General features: G+C 42.6%; 1 long non-coding RNA gene across 1 annotated transcript; it reads left to right on the top strand.

Moving 5' to 3' along the window:
• Positions 1-976: 976 nt before the first annotated feature.
• LOC310766735 lies at positions 977-17,490 on the top strand. The gene is made up of 5 exons (XR_014550396.1): positions 977-1,200; positions 4,754-4,854; positions 9,265-9,409; positions 17,002-17,153; positions 17,263-17,490. It is a non-coding gene; the product is annotated as an uncharacterized lncRNA (long non-coding RNA).
• The last annotated feature ends 242 nt before the right edge of the window (positions 17,491-17,732 follow it).

Raw genomic sequence — 17,732 nt, forward strand, 5'->3', positions numbered from 1 at the left:
ATGTGCCTAATCTTTCTGTTGCTCTAAGGATCCTTCTCACACTCCCAATGTCAGCGGCAAGTGGTGAAAGGAGTTTAAACTCAAAGCTTAAATTTATTAAAAATCTATATATACTCAACATTGTTGCAAAAGAAACTAGTTGGCTTGGCAACTATAGCAGTTGAACATGCCCAAGCATCAGCACTTAACCTGTAGGAATTGGTGACAAAATCTGCAAAACAAAAGGCACACAAAATAAGACTTTGATGTGCCTAAAATTTGAACTTTTAAGACACTTAAATTTTAACATCACAGTTCACAGAATTATTCAAAATGAGTTGTGTGCTAAAACATTTCATTTGATATTTGAGAAAGATAATCAAAGATTGTTGTATTACTCATTCTTGCAATTTAAGATAAATTTAGCAGTTTTGAGTTTTTCATTTTTTTCTACAATACATCTGTTTCTGAAAATTGAAGTTAGCCATGGGGGGGGTGCAAGAAGTTAGGCTTGCCTAGGGTGCAAAAGAGCCTGGCACTGTGTGCATGTCTTCTCCTTTGGACACTTCTCTCATTCAGTGCACAAGCCGGTAAATAAAGGCTGGGGTTTAGAGCCATGACTAATTTCAAATTTGCTATAAAGAGTTAATTTAATAGAAGCAGATCTAGAAGCACACTGGGATGTGCATGCAAATTACAAAGATGTGTTTCAAGGCCTATATTGCTTATGAGAACAATCTTCCATAGAAACACATCCAAAGGTAGCAACTGTAATTTATGCAGCTCTGAAAGTTCCATTGCACTAAGGAATAACATTCACATTTAACTGCGTCATTTGGAAGAGAGAGAAAAGGGGAAGTTATAGTCAAGGCAACTTAGACCTTCAACACAATGTTTCAATGTATTCTCAGCTCCTACTAGACATAGGTTCAAGGTTTCAGTCAGCCCTGCATTTCTCCAGAGTGGCTATTCCATTCTGCTCCCACCTCCCACCACCAGTTTTCAGTTTTTCTTTGCCAATTGACATTGAACATGCCACGGCTATTGAGTATGCTCAAGCCTCACTGGGTTGTTTTTTGGGGGACTACCCCCTTGATTTTATTCTCCATTATGATTTTTGTACTTCTGCAAACCTGGAGGTTCCACTGAACATGCTAATAAGCTCTTCTTGTTTCTCAATGACCCTGTTTTGGCTACAATCTGTTTGCTCTCAGCAACTAAGTCTGCTGCTAGAGGAAGAGGTGAAAAACTAGAGAGTGGGTCGATCCTGCAGTTTGTACGGATAATTGTGACTGAGACCAAATAATATGTTTGGACCTTACGTATGCAATAATAACAATTAATGATAGGTTTGGATCCAAAATATTTCTGCAAAACAAAACTAAGGCAACATTTTCAATTGCCAACTGCACAGGAAATGATCTGGAACACAACTGGTTTCAGCCACTGATGCCAGCAATGGATTTGGGCAAATTCAGCTGGATAATTTAAGTTCCAATAAATGTGCACTCAGTAACCTTTTGGCAGGTGCAGTTTTATGACGTTCCCATTTGTATCTCTCCAGTTCCAGAGATGCACCAAAGGGTAATCCAAGAAAGATGTGTGGGTTTTGATGGGTCACTTGTTATGACAGATGATGATTATCCTAGTATGAGGAAAGGTGAGTTTTGCAACCAAAAGGTGAAAAACACCAGAGATATTTGATTATTATCAATGAAAATCATCGATTATTATCAATGAAAATTATTGTTTAAGGTTGCAATGTTTTACACACTTTATAGGATTGAAAGTGTAAGTAAAACATAAATTTGGAATGATAATTTTTCATAGCCTATCAGGACCTGATGCATATTATTAAAAAAGACAGCCTGTCTTATAGTCAGAAGAAAATCTCTATGCTGTATCATATCCAAGGAAGATGTACTGTTACACTCAAAACTGGGGCTCTGGCTGAAATGTGTAGTCACTCCAAAGGACAGAACTGATCAACAGCCAAAATGAATACTTAGCACAGTTTATTCTAGACATGGCAGCAGAGAGAATATCATTAAGACCCTACTAGCCCCAGATGTTGAATATTACTGGACACCAGCCCAGTAGCAACAGCACTCAAGCAGCCAAAGGAGTAATTGACAGAAACACCTGGGTTGAACTATTATAATTGTTGGAAGTAAAGCAGCAACACGTGTAATATGTTACCTGAACCTGTCAGAGGTGATAAACAGAAAGGAATCTATTCTTCCTTTGTTGATTCCTTCTTGAGTCACGATTTGTTGCACTGTAGGTTGTGTTTCCTCAGACTTTACTTCTGTCCTTTCCACTTCTTCTTCGCTCAGCTGGTGTTAGATCTTTTGTTAACCTCATGAGTCCATGACGGCCATATGTACTCAGAATGGCTTTGCTAGCTAGGCGTAATAAACCTTCAGTTTCTTTATCCTTTCAACCAGGGGTTTTTACCAGACTATTTATTTATACGCACACACATACATACACGAATCACCAACAATAATAAGGAAAAACCAGTAACTTGCTGGTTTCTCAGGATTAGAAGGGTTTTGTACTGTTGCAAGAAGGCTTGCAATCCTCACGGTTGCATTTGCTTCCAAATCACAGTTGCTGTTGTGTGTAATTTGTTTTAAATTATATAAGGTTATTGGAATGTGAGGTTTTTATCTGTAATATGTTTGTAAGTCATGCAGTAGAAAGGCCTAACCATTATTTAAATGAAAAAGATGTGTGAATGATAGAGATTTGCAAATCCTAAATGCTGTTTTGCAGGATGGCCAGATAGCAAAGGAAATATTCCAGAAGAGATCCATGCTTACAAGAACTATATAGAGCAGTGGTTTTCAACCAGTGTGCCATGGCACCCTGGGGTGCCTTGAATGATGGTCAGGGGTGCTGTGGGCAACACTGGCCTCTGTCCCTCTTTCCTTCCCTCCCTCCTCTGATGCCCTCTTGCATCTCTGCCTCCCAAAGCCTTGCACAGCTGTTTGTTGCAGCATCTCTGGCTACAAGCTCCCCAGGTGAATGGTGCCTCTGGGGCTGGCCAGGGAGTGCTTCCCAGGCCCCTGTGGGGCAGTGTGAGGAGGCACCTCTCTCTGGGGCAGGGCGGCAGCTGCAGCTGCCCAGAGGACTCCCAAGGAGAGGGGAGAGGGGAGGAGACTGAGGGAACACTCCACAAGGGAGGGTGTTCGAAAAGGGATGAGGGGCTGCCGGCTCATCCCACAGGGGTGCCACAGAAGGAATGTAGTTGGTCAAGGGAGCCATGGACCCATAAAGTTTGAAAACCTCTGATATAGACAATATATATAAATGACAGAACCATCATACCACAAGAGCTAAGTAGAAGTTCTGTATCCGAGAGTCATCTATGATCTATTTAAAGGACTCAGTGATCAAGCAAGTGTTCTCAAATAAATACTTGCAATAACCATGTAGCACCCTTCCCCAAAAAATCTCCACCCATAAGCAGCTGCCTTCTACTGTGTCAGAACATTGCTCCATTTAGTTCAGTATTGTTTACACTGACTGGCAGTGACTTTCCAGGGTTTCTGGTGGCATTCTCTCCAAGCCCTACCTGAAGATGCTGTGGGTTGAGGCTGGGGCCTTCTGCATGCAAACTTATCATCATGCACATCCCTCTCATTCCATCCCTTTGCTCAGTTTCTGAAAACAAAGGTGCCTGGAAGCCATGTCATCTGTTGTGGATGCTGTAGTCCTTCATACCCAAATATGTGGGAATGGGCAAAGCTATTTGCTGTGGAGGAAAAGACACTTTGACTATTCTCAGACGCATTCTGCTGTTTCGTTTATCATTACCCATTGTATTCCAGGATAGAGACTAGGTAGTGAAAACCAATTCTATGGCTCAGAGCTTTAACAAATAATTAAGCCCTGTTTCGTACAGAAGCAGAAGATGAGATTCTCCCCACGCCACTCCCCCCATGTGCCACTGAAAAAGGAGAAAGTGCTGCGTCTGTATCGCTTTTTAAAACATCATAGAGATTAGTTGCATAAATCTGTTATTTAGCAATAAAAGGCTTTCTGTGAGGGGTGGGAGCTGAAATTCTGGCACCATGCTTTTCAGAATCATAAATAGAAAGCCAGGCTCCTACATTGCTCCCCGGAATGATTATTTTAATGTGGCAAGTTTGTCAGCTTAATATGAAAACAGTGTTCTTCTCTCACACACACACACATACACACTCCTTTTATTTGCATTTGATTCAGGCTTCCAACCCACCTCTTCAGAGACCGCAAACCCCGAGACTGTGGAGGAGAGGAGGGGGTGAGGGAGGGAGGGAGCCAGCCATTTTCTTTCTTCTGAGAAGTTCATTAAAAGATCCGCTGTACACAGGAGAGAAGAACAATAATGTGGTGAAATGACTTTGTGTGTGTCCTGTACTTAAACACCCAATGGACTGAAGCAAGTTCATAGTGATGGGGAAGCTCGCCTTACATTTTTCTCCCCCTTGAAGACATGGCTAACCAGTATTTGAATAAACAAGAGCAGTCGTCTCCACCCCTCGTAGTCTGCCTTTCTAAACCTAACAAAGGTTTCCCATGAATTCTGAGTATTTCTTATTTTTTAACCTTTCTATGAATTATAATAAGCAAAGAGAAAAGGGAGCCAACAGCTCCATCGATAAAACAATGCGCCTCAGTGGCAGGAGTAGATTGCCATCTACTGGGCTGCGGCCTTTACATGCACGAACGAGGCAGACACTCTCCAGAACAGTCACAGACAAAACCTTTTGTTTCATCTCCTCAGGCAACATTTTGTCCTGCTCTCTGTATTCATGAAAGGCGTGAAATTCACAAAGTATCATTGGAACAGGTGATTCAGCAAGGACAAGCCAGCCAATTTACCCGGTAGGTAAATTCCTTCCATTATAAATATCCTTGGCTCTTTGTCTTTTTCTGGTTTACCAAAGTGAAAGACGGAGTTACGATCAGTCACAAAGCAAGGAGAATGTGTGTGCTTTAGTCACCCCACCCCACCCCGCTTTTAGTCCAATGCACAGGACTTGCATAATGGAATAAAGTTGTGGGTGTTTTCAAGCTTCCGTGCGACTTTATTTCCTTCACACAATATGGCAGCCCTTGGGATACTGGTAAAGCCATACCTGGATACCTGGATACTGAAAAGCAAGGTCAGAAGCACTTGTTGAGATTGAACCATTAGGATTTCAGACAAGGGTCGCTCCCAGTTTGCCCTAGAGATGCCAGCAATTGAATCTGAAATATTATGTGAGTAAAGCAAGTGTCTGCCTCTAAACAATCATCCTTCCACTAAACATAAAGAAAGATGCCAGTCCTCATGGTTCTGGAAAAAACGTGGAACTTAAATAGGAAGCTGCTTTATACCAAATCAAACTGTTGGTCCATCCAGCTAGGAATTCTTGACATGCCAACTAGCAGTGGCTCTCCAAGATTTCAAATGGACGTTCTCAGTATTGCTTGGATTTGCTGGGGATTGAACCTGGGACCGTCTGCATGCAAAGCAGGTGCTCTACCACTTAGGTACAGCCCACTGAGCTTGTTACCAAAGCATAGTGCCATGTTAGGAGTTTGGGAAGGCAAGAGAACACAACCATTCCAGCAGTCTTAGCAAATGTCACTGAAGTTGTGCAGAAACAGCACAGATGAATTCCAGTGTTTCTATTAGAAATTCAGGACCCTGCCTTGGCTTAAGCCATCATGGCTCACATTGTGGGATATTTAAAGTGCAGTCAACCCAATAATTCATGTTTTGCTAGATTGGCATGTGATAGGAGCTGAAGCTCACAGAGTTTCCCTGTAAACTTGGAGAGGACTCTGTGAGAGACACTCCCACTGTGCCCTGACAGGCAGAGGGCATAGCTGTATATTCTCCTACCTGCCTGGGCACATCCTCTTTCTTCTCTTCCTCTTCCCACTTTGCCAGCAATGTGAGAACATCTGCTAACTTGAGCTCCAAGCTCTGACACCATTTTAAGCTAGACTTAAGTATGTCTTCGTAACTTAATTACTGTTTTAAGCTTTCCTGAACAAAGCTGCTGTATCTGCTACTCTTCAACGAGTGTTCCGAGTGAGTAAATGTTATTTTTTACCTTTTACAAGACTGCTTGTGGGAGAAAAGGAGGAAATACCAGGAGAATCCAGTCTGCCTTAAAGCATCCTGGATTACTTCAACTAAAAGGCTTAAACTAGCCTATCTAAGCTTCCCTTTTAGGCTGCAAAGGGATGGCACTCTGCTGCACTCACAAACGTGAGGAAGGATAATACCTAATAAATATATCCTCTCCTAGAATCTGATCACACGTAGTACCTTATGCAGAAAACCCCATAGTTCCTTACTTCCAGTTCTTGCTAGCACAACTGGTAGGCAGTTGCCAGAGAGCTCTTAACCTCAGGAACACATTCATAACAGTGTTTTAGATATCATTTCATTACTCAGTTTGTGGATTGGCCAGGAAATCTGGATGCTGCTCCACATCTGATAAAGCCCCTACATGGATAGCTCTCCCCACACAGGAAAGTGTGTAGACCTTAGATTCACACTGTCACAATGAGCACCCACTGACCCATTTCACCAAATGCACATGCAAGTTAAAACCACTGTGTGTTTCTGTGACACAGACTGGGGAACCAGTGACCCTGTTGAAGTGTTGGACTACAACTCCCATTATCCCTGACCAATGGCCATGCTGCCTGGGGCTGATGGGAGCTAAAGTCCAATTGCTGCTCTGTGAGGCAGAAAGTACAGCTCCCAACTACAGATTCTTAGGGGGAAGCCATGTGCTTTAAATGTGCATTGGATGTGCTTTGAATGTCTGGTGCGGATCTGCCCAGAGGAACCATGTCAAGACTTCAGTGTATTCGAGTTGAGTCTGAGCTCCTGGAAAATCAGAGCTTCTTTCTGTACAACAAGGATCAGAGCATTCTACCTCAGCCCTAGTCGATGCATCTTGTCTTGCCGAGAGCAAAGACAGTAAAATGATTCGAGATCACTGATTAAGGGAATTGCTGATTTATATCTATCTTCATCCCATTCATATATAACATCTGTCCATGTGAGTACACAACCAGGAATATTTGGGACTTTGTGCACAGAGGGGAGGGGAGAACATATTGCGTGAATTGGCCTGAAGACATTGGCATCTGTCAAATATAAATAGCTGAATAACCGAAAGTAAACAAGTCTACTTTTTACTTAAGTGACCATTTCCCATAATTTGGAGAGAAACTGCCTATTGAAGAAGCCGGAAGAATAATATTTTATACATGTTTTACAAGTACCTTTATGGAGCCACAACTGGTGCTTATACATCAATTATATTAGAAAAATACATCACAGCCGTCTTCAGTGTTTGCTGCAGCTGCACACTATTTACAAGCACTCCACCTCTTGTGTAAATCACTTCTTCGTGGTGTGCATGCCCTGTACACTGCTCCCCTCTCCAGCAATGTGTACCATTGTGTCGTGATTCTAATACCTTTCATGAGGTATCTGCTCTGTGCTCCAATTTTTAGCTATCCAGTACCGGTAATTTGCCTTTAAGCAGTTGCATTAAGGTGATGTTGCATTGTAAGAATAAGATCCAAGAAGTCAGTTACCATGGGATAAACCTTCATGTTATCTGTTCCTTTTGAGGGAGCAAGATGGAAACCCATGTTGCAAATGCAATGAAATAAAGATGAGAGATCAAAGATTGAGATGAAACAAAACAACATCTCCCCTGCTCAAAAAAAAAAAAAAAATCCAGTCAGAAAAAAATGGTTCCATTCATGATCTTTCATACTTATTTCAGATATGTTCCATAAATTCCTATGGCTGATTATATAGTTGGATTTCCATTAAAATACCCATTTGGATTGTAAGATTTCCAAATACGAGGTCTTTAATAATAAAGATGGCCATAATTTCAAAGCAGGTGGATATGAATATATTAGTTTTGTGTCCATGCTTGTACAACCTATAAATAAAGACAGTTGAAATACCAAAGCTTATCCACATGAAAATGATTTATAGTTCTTAGCCTTCCTAGCAAGAACAGAGTAGGACTGATAGAAAAATGTACATTCAACAAAATCATGCATATTAGACCAAATACCTTTAGGAACAGACAAGAGCAAAAAGAATGAATTAAAAGTTATATAATCTTCCTACATAGCATGATGTGGAACATTCCAAATTTAAGCAAACCCTTGGAGCCATATTTATTCTAGAGGAAAGCAATTTATAGTGTGGTTCTCTATTATCTGATTAGAGAGATTCTATTAACCCGCTTAATACACTGTTTCTGTATCCTATTTTTATTTGCAACAATTCATGGCCTGTTTCCAATGCCCCCTTTGACTGTCACAATGAGGATGCTTTCTGATATTCAGAATTTACGGACTATCTGAAACAAAACAAAAAATTATCACTCTGCCAGTCTCCATGCAATTGGAATTATAAATTATATTGCAAAATACACACACACACACATCCTGAAACACACACACATCCCCAGACAAAGCAGGCACAACTTCAGAACGCCTATAAAAAATTGACTTCAAAATTAACTCCCCAAGTTGTTTCACATTTCAGCAGAGATTAACATCATTCTATTTACCAAAAGGTAAATGATTACATGAGACTCTAAGTAAGTCTTATATGCTTTGACCATGGTTATAGATTAGGAATGGACCAACTGCTTATTGTCAGGGGTCACTTTATTCACCTAGCCTTCACCCATCTGGTGCCTTCCAGGTATTTTGAAATACTAATCCCATCAATCCTACCCAGTATGACCAGCATGATGAACGGTCAAGGTTGATGGGAGTTGGAGTCCAAAACATCTGAAGCAAACTAGGCTGCGGAAGGCTGCTTTCGAATGTGATCCAGGGTCCGAAAGTTTGTTTTACTGCATAACCGAGGCTTCTTCTGGAGAGACAGGATCTATAATGAAGTCAGTGCTTGCCTGCCATGATGTCATGGACTGGCTGGGTGGTGGAGTGGTGGGTGGCACCAGCTGGGGAACCCCCAAGGGAAGAAGGCTCAGAGCCAGGGGATTGGTGGTGGGATGATAGAGTGGTAAGAGGAATCAGACTGGGAGGAGGAGGTGTCAGAAGCTGAAGAGGTAACAGGGTTTAGTGAGCAGGGAGAGCCTGTGGCAGAGAGAATTCCAGAATCAGAAGCTAAAGCACGAGAGAAGGGAGACCAAGAAGCAGAGAGAGTTCAGGGTGGTGAAGAATCCAGGGTGTCTCCCCCTCCTGCTGAGACAGGCTTCCCTCCCCCTACCCTTGGTCTCCCAGGAGCAGAAGAGAAATGACGAGGGAGGAGCAAAGACAGGCAAGACAAAGGAGCATCAGATTGCTTGGGAAGGACCCAGGAAAGAAGGAGACTTGGAGAGCTGTGGGAAGGTGGCGGACCTTCAGTCTTCACAACTGCCTCATGGGGGTAAGTTGCTGTGCTCAACAGGTCTGGCCTCCTGAGCTGTTCGTTTCTTTGAATAAAGAGTTAACATCACTGATAGCATATGCAGAGAACAATGTAGCACAATTCATTTGCAATAATCAGAGTTTTCCATTGTGTCTTAGAGAAGGTATCAGCCGAGCCTTCACATGCAAAACCTGTCATGACCCCTTAATGCAGCAGCAAGCTAGACACACAAAGGTTGCAGATGCATCACATATGGAGCCAGGTCAACTTCCAGACCCTGAGCTGAGTGCTGGATATAAGGAGACCACAGCACCTGAGATTGTTGGGCAGGAGAACCTCCCAGACTATGAAGGTCTACCACCACATGTCACTGCTCCATTTGCACTATGAGAGCACCAAGAAGGAGGCTATGGAATGGAGGAGTGCCTACCTTCAGGCCACAGGATTGACCCTTTAAGGTTCTGAAGGGGTGAAGCCTGGAGAAGGTTACCTGAAGGTTTAAAATGCCTCCATTTACTTTAAGCCAGGCATAGGCAAACTCAGCCCTCCAGATGTTTTGAGACTACAATTCCCATCATCCCTGACCACTGGTCCTGTTAGCTAGGGGCGATGGGAGTTGTAGTCCCAAAACATCTGGAGGCCCGAGTTTGCCTATGTCTGCTTTAAGCCTACGTTGGACAAAGTCGCTCACTTGAAGCTATCTGTGGTCAGACAACCTTGCCGCCCTACCATCTCTGTGAGATCCAGCATCAGACCAGAACCTGGCAAAACCCAAATATAGAATGAAAAGTACTTGAGGCTCTATCTCCCATAGCTTTATAAACCTATTTTAATTTCCTTTCTGGGGGAAATGGACAATTTGTTGTTGCTCTGTTACCATAACTGAATTCATGTATCCTGGTAAAGACTAGATAAAATAATTTGTTGACTACTTTCAGGTCTTGCCCCATTGCAAGAATAGATGGCTTTCTATGCAGTGACCAAGGAGATATCAAGGGTGCTCTGATCTTGGTTCCAGAGAGATCACACACAGATTCCTCCAAATATTCATGCAGTTTCACACAAAAACCACTCATAATTATGATGGCTGGTCTGCTCTAATTAGAATACCTCTCACTCACAACCCTATACTATACTAGTGTCTGCAGCCCTGCTGTGTGAGGCTGAAGAGAATAAAAAATATATGCTACATCTGAGAACAATAAAGCCAGGCTCATTATAAAGATATAATAAAGCATAATAAAACAGCATAATAAGGTAATAATATACCTTGCCATAACTTCCGGACAGAACTATAATACTGCTGAGCATTCTAATACTCTGAGTGTCAAAGTATTCGTGTCATTCATCCTTGCCTTTGGCGTAAGACATGGTCATTCATCCATTCTTCCTGCGCATCAGTCTGTATAAACCAGATTGTGTTCCACAACTGGAGACAAAGTGCACTGCAGAAAGATCCTGGCCAATCAGATAGCTCCAGGGCACTCTGTCTGCAAGCAGCCCTGGTGAATGACATAATGAAACAAACCGTTGTTGTGGATGTGTAGCATCGTCCCTCCGTTACGACTTCTGTCTCTTTTGCCCTGATTTCCACCCTCGTCCTCTGCTACGTTTGTGTACATTTCATCGCACTCAATGCATCGTTTCTGACGCCAAGTTATTGAACACAGTGATCACCTCACCTTCAGGTTAGTTTGGGCTGATTAAATATCTGCTCTTGAATACCACAGCAGCATTTCCTTGATTGCTGGGCAAGCAGGGAGCCGAGATGGCCCAACAAGACATAATGTATTCCTCGGTTCTCCATCTGTAAAACTTGGGGAGCTTTTTCTTGCTCTGTGTGAGCTTAATATTACAGCAAATCACATCTCTCAGCAGTGAGGCTAAAAGAATATCTGTTTTCTGTCTGTGCACTGAGTGGGCAGGGAGTTTTTATTTCATACTTCATTTGCACCTTGCTGGGTGATGCCATAGAAAAGGCAGCAGTTTCATCTCCTCCCACCTATGCAGCAGCACATTATGTTCTCCAGTCGCACCCACAACACTCATCATAAACCCAGGCCTAATGTGAATCAGAGGGCTCCTGCCCTCTGAGTTTTTATTCTCCCTATCTCCTCTCTGCAACATTTCAGAGATGATAAAATCACATTTTATTGTCTGAATAAAGTGGGTTTGAAAGCAGAGACTTGACGAATGGCAAAGCAACTACCAAACTCTTAACACATAATCGAAAAAGAAAAACATTGAGATGGCCATCAAAAGCTCTTTACGAGGGAGAGAAATGGAGAGATAATTAACAAAATATATTAGACTGGGGGGTGGAAATGCTGAGTTAGATAGAGCGTTCCTCCTAAAGGCAATGCATTTTCACCCAAACTCCTAAACAAACAGCAAGAGGTAAAATCATGTGTCATCAGTATAAAAGCAATAGCTTGGGGGGGAGTGATAGGATGTAGAAATTGAAAAGCTTTGGGGGATATTACAGAACTGAGGGGGAAGAGGGTGCTAAAGGAGGTTAGAGAGACACGGAGAACAATGGAAAATGCCTACTCCAATCAAATGCATCGGACGCTTGGTCAGAGCAGGACTTGAGTTCTGCAAAAGACTCAAGGCCATCTCTTGGTCGAAAGTGTCAAAGGCAGTTGATAAATCATATAGGAGTAATGAAGGGACACCACTTTCAGGCTGAACCATTAAGCCTCAAATCTTCACAAAGCTACTGCCAATGGCTCAGAGGATTAGCAAGGAGGATTTTCGCTCTTTGCCCGGGAGCAAGCTTATTTAAACTAGTCCAAGTTGGTAGTAAGCACACATTGGAAATGAAACACACACACACACCTAAAATCAACTCTCAAATCTCAAGGTGCAGAATTGTGGGGGGGTTTAAAATGAAAATGTCTCATTATAGAAAAATTGAAATTGTAATTCCCTTCTAAAATGGAAAGCAAATCTCAGATCAGAGAGGGTTGGAGACCTACCTACCATTGGTCAGTGTAGAGGTAAAGGGGGTACTGGCATTTAACCTTAGGGATTGCATGTTTCAGAATGTTTTTCTTCCTGTTTTTCTGTCTGGAATCAGAAACCAGCTTTTAGCTGATCATGGTGGAAGATGGTTATATATTTAGTTTACAGATCCTGTACACAACTGGACTTTGGTGACGTTGGTGTGATTTTCTTTTGACCCACTGTTCTCCCTGGTCTCCTGACCTAAATGTTATCTGTGCCCCAGTGGTGACAATACTGCTCCTGTTTGTTTACGTTCCTGACGCAGCTACAGGATTTATGCAGTCAGTGGATTTGTGAAAATAGTGTGCGAGAGACACAATGTGTATGGCACTAGATATGACTGCACTGCAATTTAACTGGCAAGGGGATCAATATGCCAAAGCTTGCTTCCTCACGCATACATAGGGAGCTGCCTTGCTCCAAGGCCACACCATGTCCTTATACCACTTTAAACTGTCATTGGTTCGCCCAAAGAACTCTGGGAGCAGTTTTTGGTTAAGTGCGCTGAGATCTGTTAAGAGACCCCTGTTCCCCTCACCCAGCTACAATTCCCAGAGCTCCCAGGGAAGAAGGATTGACTGTTAACCCACTCAGGAAATTGTTGCTCAAGAGCGGGGGAATAGGGGTCTCCTTCCTTACCTGGAAATGGGTCTTTCTGAATGTAAAAAGTGATTGACCACTGAATTGGGAGCGGATAAGTGTATGCACATTTTAAATTCCCATGTCAAAATTACTCCCATTTGTTAAAGGTTTCACCTATAAGTTATTCATAATATAGTATATGCAGTCCTCTTATATTTGCTGATTATCCCTCTGACAACTGTGGATTGCATTCTTTCATGGATTTAACATCAGTCATGTAATGTACTTTGTGAACAAAGCATAGCAGAATTAGTCTACCGGCTCTCAGCATGAAGCTCAAGGTGAGCAGCTGAACAGCAGGTGGAATTAATTCAGCATCCATATATCTGGTGGTGGCTGCAATCCGAAGCATGCTTACTTGGAAAGAAGTTTCGGTGAAATTATTATTAGGTTTATCCCATCTGGTGAGACCAGGCCAGTGTCCTATATGAAAAGTTCAAGCAGTATTCTTGCCAACCTGCAGCACACCTGTGTTTTCCACATTGCACCCCCATCTCTCCCCCCCCCTAGGCCCCTTTGGCAGATGCCCAGCTATGCTGACCCCAGTTGCAAGCCCTAGATTCAACTGGTGAAGGACCAATTTGTAAATCTCAGTTTCATTACCATCCTCACCTTCTTGCAAAATTACATTTGCATTGGCTAAGTGAAGTGTAGGTGGGTTCCCGCAAGGCAAGACATTCAGTGATAACTTGCAAAAACCTTTATTGAACTAACAAAACTGGACAACAGGGGCAAAACAACTGCTTATATACATTTCTGAAGGCCTGGGCCACTCCCACTCCCAACATGATTGGCTGTCTAAACTCACAAGCTGCAAATCATAACTCAGAGTTTAAGGGCCAATGGCAGAGCCTCAAATCCTGCAATGTTCTGTGATTGGATATCATGTATAGAATCAGAACCCAGGGGCTCCAGACTCAAGCTCAGGTAAACACAGACAACTGAATACATAACACTAGCAATATTCTAGCAGGAACAGTTGAAGGTTATACTGTTGGTATATAAAGCCCTCAGCAACTTGGGATCAGGTTCCCTGAGAGACAACCTTCACGCTCACCAACCTGATAAGTCATGATCTGAGGATGCCATCTAGCACATGGGTAGGCAAACAAAGGCCTGGGGGCCGGATTAGGCCCAATCGCCTTCTAAATCCAGCCTGCGGACAGTCCGGGAATCTGTGTGTTTTTACATGAGTAGAATGTGTCCTTTTATTTAAAATGCATCTCTGGATTATTTGTGGGGCCTGCCTGGTGTTTTCACATGAGTAGAATGTGTGCTGTTATTTAAAATGCATCTCTGAGTTATTTGTGGGGCCTAGGAATTTGTTCATTTATTTTTTTCAAAATATAGTCCGCACCCCACCCAAGGTCTGAGGGACAGTGGACTGGCCCCCTGCTGTAAAAGTTTGCTGACCCCTGATCTAGCGGAACCACATGCCCCTGAAATTCATCTTGCGACCACCTAGAGTAGGGCTTGTGATGTGGCAGCACCTGTCATGTGAAAATAAGCCATGCACCAATGACAGCAACAACATCAATATGCATGATTTAGCTCTCAGGCATCATAGCCCTATGGTCCCTAATACCTAAAGTTTTAAGATAGTTATAGGAGAGTTTATTATTAAGTCAAAGTCAGCAAGTAACAGGGAGGGGGGAATCCATTTATCACATGTATGGCACACTCTACCACCAAGTCCCACAATTCATCAGGATGTCTCAAGAGTGTGAGATTTAACCTTTGGATCTTTGATTTAGCTGACAGCTCTCTCAAAATTCATGCAGTGAGATAGTTCCCATTCTGCATAGCTGTTCAACATTAATGCTAGAGTTCGCTGAGCTGAAAATGGGCAACGTTTTATATGAGCTCAATCGCCTCCAGGTTTCAGCTTTTCCTGTGGTCATTTGGTGACCTGGGATTTGTTCGTTAAAATCCAGTTTTAATCTTAGCTTTTACTCTGATCCATAAATGTCTGTGAAGGCCAGTTTTAAAGAGCAGCAATTTCAGAGACTCAGCTAAAGCATTTATCTTTTTCAAAGCATATTTTGTATGTAGCCGAGGACCAAACCTGGCTTTGTGTGTGTGAAGATCTTTACAACAGTGGTATAAATCAGAGAGGGCAAACCTGTGACCCTCCAAATATTGTTGAACTATGGGTCCCATGATCCCTGAGCATCAGCCATGTTGTCTGGGGCTGATAGGAGTTGGAGCCCAACAGCATGTGAAATCCAATTGGTTCCTCATCTGAGGTCTAAATAAGGAATGAAAAGTAGATTTTCAGAACAGCTACCTGCATAGAACACTATAAGGCAGCAGTGATAATAGTACAGCAGTAGCTCAGAGCATGGTGGCAAAGTTTATCACAGTGGATTATGTCATTCAAAATCCCAGTGAGGGACTTTTTTCCTCTCCACTCACATTAGCTTTCGTGGATGCAGTTTAATAAGTAAAATATTTGATAATGCACATGTTTAAAAATAATTGATATCAAGCCATCCTCATGTTTGGTGTCAAAGTGCTAGATAAAGTAATATAAAGATTCTCTGAAAGCTTCCTCTCTCAAAACAATTTTTTATTTGACTGCTTTCAATAGAAAATGACTTACCCTAAATTTTCAGAAGTAATTAAAATGAGATAGAATGCCACTTCTGATGTTACATATTAAAGGCATGGATGTGCTCTCTGGGGACATTGCTGCCTCTGAAAAATATGTGTCAGTATAATGCAAGAGTGACTTCAATTTACAATTTCAGATGCAAACTTTGTTTTGGCTAGATTAATTTCAGCTCTAGTTGAAATGGTCACATTTCAGCTCTAGCTTAAATAGTTTCAGATGCAACCTTTATTTAGTAGATTAATTTCAGCTCCACTTAAAGTGATTCCATTCAGAATGCATTCTGCGCATACTTATTCTGGAGAGATGTTTCCACCCCAGCCCTCCAGTCCAAAAGCAATCAACTTTTGAGAAAACTTGCAGGGTCAAACACTTGAATCCTGAACACATTTTCCTTGGCTAAAGAAAAAGAGGAGGGATTTGCATGGCATGGAGCTGCTCTGCACACATGATTTTGCATGTTATGGGACTCCCTACACACAGGAACCTCACACACATGGTGAGGGAGAGAATTCGAACCCAGCTACCCTCACAGCTTCTGTTGGTGAAGGGATTGGGAATCCCCTTCCCTTTGGATCATTGCCTTGGTGGTGGTAGCCTCTTTGCAACCTGCCACAGTGCCTCACTGGCTGCCTCTAGAAGCATCCATAGGACACCATGAAGCATACCAAGATTTTTCTACCGTAAGGGAACACCCCACCATATAGAAGAATAGCCCACCGAATGCGTAACATTTAGCTAGCAAATGGGACTCCTGTACACAGCCCTGGGCAACAAACATTAGGCAGAGATAACTCGCAACAAAATATTGTTAGCTTTATTTCCATATAAGCCTAAGGTCACAATTCAGAGACCTTGCTGGCTGCTGAACAGGCAAGTATGACTTTGACTTCACAGCCCATCATGGAGCCATATTACCAGACATGGATTCTTGACCAGATTTTCCCACAGACTCTTTGCTGGGTTGTTCCTATTCCCTGCTGGTTGTAAATATGCTTCCTGCCTTGGGATTCTTCTCTGCACAGTGTGTAGCTCCTTATATCTAGATGTTTGTCTTGCTAGATCCACTTCTTTCTGTCCTTGTGGCCCCCATTGTCTCCCTCCATGACCGCCTCTCTCACGTAGCAAACCCACAGTTTTAGTCCTGGCCTGGCTCAGCTCTGGATGTGGGGCTTGGATTTCATTTGTTGCATGTTGCTGCCTTCTCTGGCAGCCACTGAACATCATCATGGACCACCTTTCTTACACTGGACCCTTCCACAGCATCACTTCTCCTCAGCCAGTACTGAAGTTTTATGTTTTATCTTTACCTCTACATGTTTGCTGAATAGGCTTCTACTTTGCTTTGCAGAGAACAGTCTTCTGTTTGAAGGGTTATCAGGGGAAAGGCTTCTATATGAACTTCACTCCAGTCCAAGTCTGGCTAAAAGATAGAGAAAGGAGACCTTAAAGCTGTCCATCAACCCCTTGTCAGAAGATTAAGCAAGCACACTGGTCACTTTGGTGAGGTGTATTTCGATTTAAATCAAACTAATTATTTCTAAATGTATACATAGCCATCAGCATGTATGCATTTTATGCAAATCTCAGCCCTCTTTCTTCCTCTTTTCAGGTAATGCATTTCCTCGTTTATGAGGATGTCTAAGAGAGCACCCAGTATTGAAGGGGCAGGTCGCAGCTCAATGGTAGGGCTTTTCCTGCTCTTCCTGCATACTGTCTCAGGCTCCATCCCAAGAAAACCTCCTACCAATCAGAGGAGACTTTTTAAAAAATCTCCTTACATCTCTACCATCATAGAATGCACATGTGGTTCCTAGGCAGTCACCCATCCAGGCATTGACCAGACCCAGATCTGCATAGCATTATGATCCTTCAGATACTACTGGTCTAAAAGGACCAATGGTCATATGCCTGTGTTGGCATGTGCTGTTTATGCAGAGAGTCAGGGACTTACATACAGTATAATAGACTGTAAAAAGGGACAGCATGTCACTACAGTGGTACCTTGGTTTACAAACATAATCCCGTCCGGAAGTCCGTTCTTAAACCAAAGTGTTCTTAAACCAAGGCGTGCTTTCCCAC

The sequence above is a fragment of the Podarcis filfolensis genome (genome assembly GCF_964270895.1).
Source record: "Podarcis filfolensis genome assembly, chromosome: 1".
Taxonomy (NCBI): domain Eukaryota; kingdom Metazoa; phylum Chordata; class Lepidosauria; order Squamata; family Lacertidae; genus Podarcis; species Podarcis filfolensis.